This window comes from Xenopus tropicalis, chromosome 5, assembly GCF_000004195.4.
Source record: "Xenopus tropicalis strain Nigerian chromosome 5, UCB_Xtro_10.0, whole genome shotgun sequence".
NCBI classification, from domain to species: Eukaryota; Metazoa; Chordata; class Amphibia; order Anura; family Pipidae; genus Xenopus; species Xenopus tropicalis.
The window spans coordinates 85,058,000-85,065,719 of NC_030681.2; the positions used below are offsets into that span (position 1 = coordinate 85,058,000).

The window sequence follows — 7,720 nt, forward strand, 5'->3', positions numbered from 1 at the left end:
AACACACAGCAAGAAAATACACACCAGCAAGGAGCTTGCATCAACATAGACTGCTCAGGTTTCATAGCTGCCTTGTTATTGATAGCACCAAACCTGGCTATGCATTTCTGATACCTAATAAATGTGCAGCTTTGGAATCAAACAAGTAGGGTTTATGTATGCTGGAATCTGTAGAGATAAATATTTTATTTATGTAACATATCAATGCACATAGCACTTTGCAGACTTTATGGACATAGGGATAAACATGCATAAATAGTTTAAGACAAATAAATATTGCTCTTCATGTGGAAATAGTAATAGTAACTAGATTTACAGTCCAAGGAACGTTGGAAAAGAAAATGTACACAGCTACAGTAATGCATAAGCGTGCTGAGATAGTGGGAGCCTGGCAGCACTGGAGACACATGGAGCAAGAAAGAGCAGTATGAATGGGTGAAGAGAAAATCCACATGCTAATAGATTCTATTGGCCTGCTGCCCATGTACCTACAATTGTGTGTTTGTGTACCTTCAATTTTGTTTTAATATTGTTTATCATATCCAGAAAATATTTATATTTGCTTTCTTCCTGAACTGTATATGCCACTGTACCCTTATTAATATTATCCCTTACTTTGCTACTAAAGCTGGCCATACATGTAAAGATCTGTGAGCAGATCTTTCCCCTATATGCCCACCTATGGTGGCAGATACAAAGATACAGGCCATCAGGGCTCATCAATGAGCCAATGTGGTCCTTGAACTGATGGGAAAATCAAACTTGATCAAAGCCTGATCAACAGCTAGCCAATTTTTGGGTAGATATTGGTTGGGTAGGCCAGTCTTATGGGCCCCATACATCAGTCAGAGGGAACCAAAACAGCAGCTTAAATGTACCTATTGTGACATGTTGACTGCCTGTACATGCAATTTTGGGGGAATTAGCAATGGTAGGCAGGCATGCAGAGGATCTGGGCATAAGAGACAGGGACACAACACGTGACATCATGTTTCTTTCTCAAAAACATAGGATTATTTGGGGTAAACTCCTCCCAACATAAATATAAAAGTCAGTTCATAAACAGTTCATCAAAGCATTTTCCCTGGTGCTACCTGTGTTACTAGTGTATCACACCTTTAACACTAGTGGAAAATACACCAAACAGTGTTCTTACTGCTTGTATCTCTCACACTATGGGGCAGATTTATCAAAACACGAGTTTGAAAAAGTGCTGAAAAAGTTGCGCAAGGTATGGAAAAGTCGCAGAAAATACAATTGGACCGATCCAACGAATGCTCGGAGCATTCATGGATAAGTAAATGTACCCTATGTATAACACGCATAATGTGTCAGGGCTATAACATTAGTCAGATCACTGCAAGCAGCAAGTATTTATCTATTGTTTTAATCAAGGATGAGGTTATGATTTTGGCAGATAAGGCAGGTCTAATAAGAATTATGCTCATAGCTATAAAAATAGCTTAAAATTGATTTTATGGATAAAGGGTTTCTGGCTAACGTGTATGTATGTATAACTATGTTTCTAAGGCGATACTACAATACCCAGTGCAGTACAACTTCACACTATAGAAAAGTACACACAGAAAGGACAGGAAATGCACCTTTCTAATTTGCATCCTTTAAAACAGCCTACAAAGATAAGATACAGTGGCCTGTTCAATTCTACAGTCAAATTAGCCAATAAAGACCAGTACAAACATCTGTGCTCTAATGAGATGACAAAATTCAGCCATACACAGCAAGATCTGTTCGTTTGGCCAGTAGTGAAGTAAATTGATATTTATTAGATTTGGCCTGCCACGTGGTGAGTTAGATGATACCAATGCAGTTGTTTGGCTTCAGAGCACTCAATTCCACTACAGACCACAAAGGCCATGGACTACATATATAGTCCCATCAGATATTAATCTTGGAAGTGACTATAAGAATAGCTATGGTTCCTTTACTAAGAATACTAAGGGCCAGATTTATTATTGCTGTTACACGTCATGGCACTATTTTCATCAACACAGTTTGAGCCATCTTAACTTCACAAATGTAAAAGGTAATTCCAGCTTGGTACAGAGATGATTTTCAGTTGTATTATTTTCTGTGTTGTTTATTATAGGGTTATGTAATAAAAGGCAGTTTGCCCAGGAGCAGTAACCCATAGCAACCAATCAGCAAGAATTCACTGGTCACCTGTGTAAAAGCAAATATCTTATTGTTTGCTATAGGTTACTGCTATTGGGCAAACTTAGTGCCTTATATTACATATGGGGGTTATTGTCATAATGCAAAAGTATAACCATATTCTTGCAAGTTATACAACTTGTACTTGGTGGTGTTCATTACTTATTATAAACATTGTTTTGGAAATACAGTGTTCAGTTCAGTTATTGCTGATATCTGAATTCTGCCACTGGCTCTCATTTAAGAACAATATATAATAATATGAATACTGCTATTATTGATAATAATTAAAAAAATTTTTTGACAAATTATACATTTAATGAAGGGTGTTGCCATATTGCAAAATCCTTAGAGAAATATGCGGTCCAGGATGGATAAATGCAAAGCTATGCACTTGCACTAGAAATAACATAAATGGTAATTATAGTGTGTGGGGGCCTTGTTAATTAAGATGGAGTTGTGGATTTTTGTGGATAGCAAGCTGTTACTATTTAAAATAATATCTTGCATATAAAAAGGTATTAACTTCAGGAAAGAGAAAATAATTTTTAATCGCCTCACGTTGAGTATGCAGTGCAGTTTTGGTCTCCAGTCCATAAGAAGGATATTAATGAGCTGGAGAGAGGGCAGAGACATGCAACTAAACTGGTAAAGGGGATAAAGGATTTATACTTTATACTATTTATTGTGAAGGGACATGATCTTTACAAGTACATTAGAGAATATTGTAGACAGATAATGGGGTTTTTTCACATAGAAAAGAACAAGACTTAAAAAACAAAACTTTCATTAAAAGCAGCAAAAATGGTACTTCAGAATGAGGGCATTAAGGGAATTATTTGTAATGGCAGATTGGACATTGGACTTGGGTATGCATAATATCCAAGGCTACAGTGATCTCAAGATTGGAACATATATTTACTATACTAATTGTAGATCTTGAGGTACATATAACGTATAGATACATATAAATTCAATTGTAACCAAGGGTAACTCATTATTTGAGTTCATTAGCAAATCTATTAATGGTATATTAATGTAGAGCTTAAAGGAACAATGTCATGGGAAAACATGTTTTTTTCAAAACACATCAGTTAATGGAGCTTCTCCAGCAGAATCCTGCATTGATACCTGTTTTTCACAAAGATTTCTTTATATTTAATTTTGAAATTTCACATGGGGTTATACATATTCTTCATTTCCCAGGTGGCTACAGTCATGTGACCTGTGCTCTGATAAACTTTAGTTACACTTTACTGCTGAGCTGCAAGTTGAAGTGAAATCACCCCCCTCTCTTTTCCCCCAAGCAGCCGATCAGCAGAACAATTGGGAGGTAGAAAGATAGCAGCTCCCAGTAGATATCAGAATAGCACTCAATAGTAAGAAATCCAAGTCCCAGCTTGGGACTCCTCCAGTTACATGAGAGTAGGAGAAACAATAGGTTACCTGAATGCAGTTCAAATGTGTAGCACTGGCTCTTTCTAAAAGCTCAGTGGCTTCATTACCACTTTCTCTGTAGTTGGCCTTTACAGTACACACTGGGCATTGATTTGTAACTAGGACACTTGGAGGGCAAGTCAATGGAAAGTACTATTTGGCTGTGATTTTAACTAACCATAAATGGTCTGAAAGTGATATCAAATAATATCTTTTTTTTTTTTCTTTTACAAACCTTCTAACTGATACTTCACTCTCACCTATAACCTGTCCCGCAGTTGGATTGTTAATGTGCTCACTTTTTAATATTTCAGACCTAAGAATTGGTTTTAATGCTTATGTGCTCTTCAGACAGTTCTTGTATGAACGACCAATATGGAAGCATTTTCATGTCTTTTCATGCTGCAAGGTAAAAGGGGCCCTGACCAAATCTTAGCTTACAGTCTGGATTCTTTGAACCTAGAAATGCAGAGGTAAACCTATAGGTGCAGCAGACCCCACCGAAGACTTTTTTTTGTGTGGAGCCCAGCAAACGGTTTTTATGCCATTGCAGAAATATAAAAAACACAGCTATAGAGAGTTGTGCAATACACATCCTTAAATCAGTAAAGTGAAATACTACTAAATAATGAGAATCTACTCCTTCACTTACATCTCACCTTACTGAGGTAGATCTTTGTAAAGGTCTTACTAAAAACTACAAACCTTTATAGATTAATGTAAAGTGCTGGGTAACTTGCTGGTGCTTTATAAATATATAATGAGGATGATGATTGTAATGAATTCAGTTCATTCTTCAAAAACACCCTCCCATTTCCTACACAATCTCTTAGGCTAGTGGCACACAAAGTGTTTTCTCCACTGGCATAAAAATGTTGACAGAGAAAAGGCTGACCCATTTTTACACCAGTGGAGAAAACTCTGTGTGTGCCACTTGCCTTACTGTTATTACCTTCTTTATTTGGGTATGGTTTCTAACAATGTTCTTGTCTGCTTTCATAAACCCAAGGTTAATAAGGTTTGCCTGTTGTGCCTTTTAGGTTTTGATGCAAAAGGTGCCAGGGCTGTATGGATTCTTGACAGTGAACTGTTTTTGATCATGTTACACTCTTGCTGATTCATGTCTGTTTATTTAACTAAGTTTATTCACCATTGTTTAATTTGTCACTTTCTAAGTCCTGCTGGGCTACAGTTCTCAGTCCTAGTCCTTTTAATATAGAAAAGAACTGCATGAAAAAAGGAAAATGAGCATCTTAAGTACAAAGAAGCCTATAATTATATATATTCAGCTGGAATATCAATAATCCTTTCAGAAGCATGCATTATGTGAAGGCTGATGTGTATGTGACAGCTGCATTCCATTTCACAGTAAGCGTAGGTCTTGCAGAAACCTCATTAGCTGTACCTACAAGAAGAAAAAGTACTGAGCATTAAATATATCATTATAATTGTCACTATTTGCATTTATACTGTTATTCATAGCCTCCTCAACGATTTCCACATGTTAAATCCCACCACATTATAAACACCTCATAAGTTTAATTGGGTAAATGAGAAGACGGTTGTGGCAAGAGAGAAAAATGATAAGCTGCTGGAGGTTTGTATTCTAATTTCATTGCATATTTGCCTATATAATTATGATGGATGAGGATGTGGGTAAGGTGTAGTACAGCCACAGAGTTGATCTCATTATCCTAAAAAACAGTCCATTACATAGAACACCACCAACAAAAACCTGATATATTGGGTTCCTTTAAAGTTTTGACACAGAAGCACTTAGTAGGACCTTTTCCTTGCCCTTAAAAACCTATATTAACCAAACCTTTTTAGTGGTCTGTTCACACTTTCTAGGAAAAGGCTTTTTTTAAAAGGCTGCATGAGAAAGATGTCTATTAGGACTGACTGTATTTATGCACTGCCATTTATAAAGTAAAGAGTTTAAGGTAGGCGGTAAGCCCACAAGTTGCCATATTTATTTGATATTTTATTATACAGATTATGAAATAGAGGTGAATTCATTTATTTCCCTTGCTTAATTCCTTTATGGGGTCCATTAAATGTGAATGACCAATGTTAAGTAGTATACAAATTTTAGGGAAAAAAACATCAGTTTTGCTTGGCTCAGTTTGGTGCAAAATGTAGTACTGGTATGGGACCTGTTATCCAGAATACTCGGGACCTGGGGTTTTCCGGATAAGGGATCTTCTGTAATTTGGATCTCCATAATATAAATCTGCTAAATATTGAATAAAACCAATAGGCTTGTCATGCCTCCAAAAAGGATTAATTATATCTTAGTTGGGATCAAGTACAAGGTACTGTTTTATTATTACAGAGAAAAAGGAAATCATTTAAAAAAAATTCGAATTATTTGCTTATAATGGAGTCTATGGGGGATGGGCTTTCCGTAATTCAGAACTTTCTGGATACCTGGATCTTTCTGGATAAGGGATCCCATACCTGTATGCATATTTTTATTTTTATAAAGTCACTGATGTATGCAGAACATGAATAAATACAAATAAATACAATATTAAGAGCTAAGTGTTGAAGAGACAAGAGGAATTAGGTCGCTGCACCATAGAGTACTGGTAGACACTTCACTGTAGTGGGGAAAATATTTGTATTAAGCTGAACCAATGTACCATTAAAGTTTTTTAACCTTAGAGGGATACCATTAAGTAACTTCTTAAAAGATTTCAGCACTAAAATGGCAGTTTATTTTCAACAGCCATGATTTAGTTTTGTCGCAATTATTCTTTTTTCTTTTTATGCCCAAAACCTCCTGATATTGTATAGAATTCATTGGGAAGCTTTTCTGAAGCATTCATATATGTATATATATGATGTCTGAGCTTTTTTTCAAGTTCATTAAAATTTAGAGATTTACTGCATCATTACAAAAATAATGGAACATTGTGGTTTTCATATATTGCAGAACTGTTTCTGAAAAAATTAAAATGAAGATATATTAAGACATATTGCAAAGAGAAAATATACTGGGCAGCTTTGTCAGCCTTTACATGATTTGCCACAGGCTATGGGGCCCATTTACTTACTCACGAACGGGCCGAATGCGTCCGATTGCGTTTTTTTTGTAATGATCGGTATTTTGCGATTTTTTTCGGAAAATTATCGCAACTTTTTCGTTACCAATACGATTTTTGCGGAAAAACGCGAGTTTTTCGTAGCCATTCCGAAAGTTGCGATTTTTTCGTAGCGTTAAAACTTGCGCAAAAAGTTGCGATTTTTTCGTAGCGTTAAAACTTGCGCAAAAAGTTGCGATTTTTTTGTAGTGTTAAAACTTGCGCAAAACGTCACGCCTTTTAAGATAATTTCCGAAAAGTCGTAAAGGCGCCGAAAAAATCGCAAAAAATACGAAAAAGTCGCAAAATGTTCGTTTTCCAATCGGAATTTTTCCAATTCGGATTCGAATTCGTGGGTTAGTAAATCAGCCCCTATGTGTTCCTATAAGCAGCCGTAGAGTGGTGACACCAGTTCAGCTATGCCCTACATATCAAGCATTTATATCTGAAAATGAGTAAGAAAGCAGCATTCAAAAATCACAGTCTACATAAATAATAGTAACAATACTGTCCTGCTTAGGACATTGCTTTACAATCATATTTGCACATTCAGAATTATATGTCACAGAGCTGCCTGTTTTACCTGTTTACAAAATGGATGCAGAGATCAAGATTTCTCTGAAAAGTAACATTCCACCTTCTATCAGGACTCTGATGGTTCAGGCAGATTCTCCAAAAATGTTGTGGCCCAAGCTGGTTCTCTGGAAAAGGCCATTATTCATCTTGAGTCCCTGTCTTTGTTATGCTTCTAATGGATACAGGGTAACGCTTTTGAAATCAAACATAAAAAAGGCAAACAAGCTGGCAAAAAGTTGCCTCTAGTAAGCCATAAATAGTAAAAAATAACGCAAATACAAGAGTATTGTAGAAATGATACCTATATTAGCTAACAATAAAAATACACTGCAAGCTTTCGGAGCTCTAGTAAGCCAAATTTCCATTTTTTAAAACAGAAAGCTAGGGCAATAGTGCTCTCTGCACTAGTGACATGACCCCCTCCCCCCTTCCTTTACCTACTCAGA

At 36.2% G+C, this 7,720-nt stretch overlaps 1 long non-coding RNA gene across 1 annotated transcript; it reads right to left on the reverse strand.

Annotated features, from left to right (window-relative positions):
* Positions 1-4,739: 4,739 nt before the first annotated feature.
* On the reverse strand, positions 4,740-7,433 carry LOC116410853. The gene is made up of 2 exons (XR_004222691.1): positions 7,282-7,433; positions 4,740-5,017 (listed from the first exon to the last, which is right to left on the reverse strand). It is a non-coding gene; the product is annotated as an uncharacterized LOC116410853 (long non-coding RNA).
* Positions 7,434-7,720: the final 287 nt, after the last annotated feature.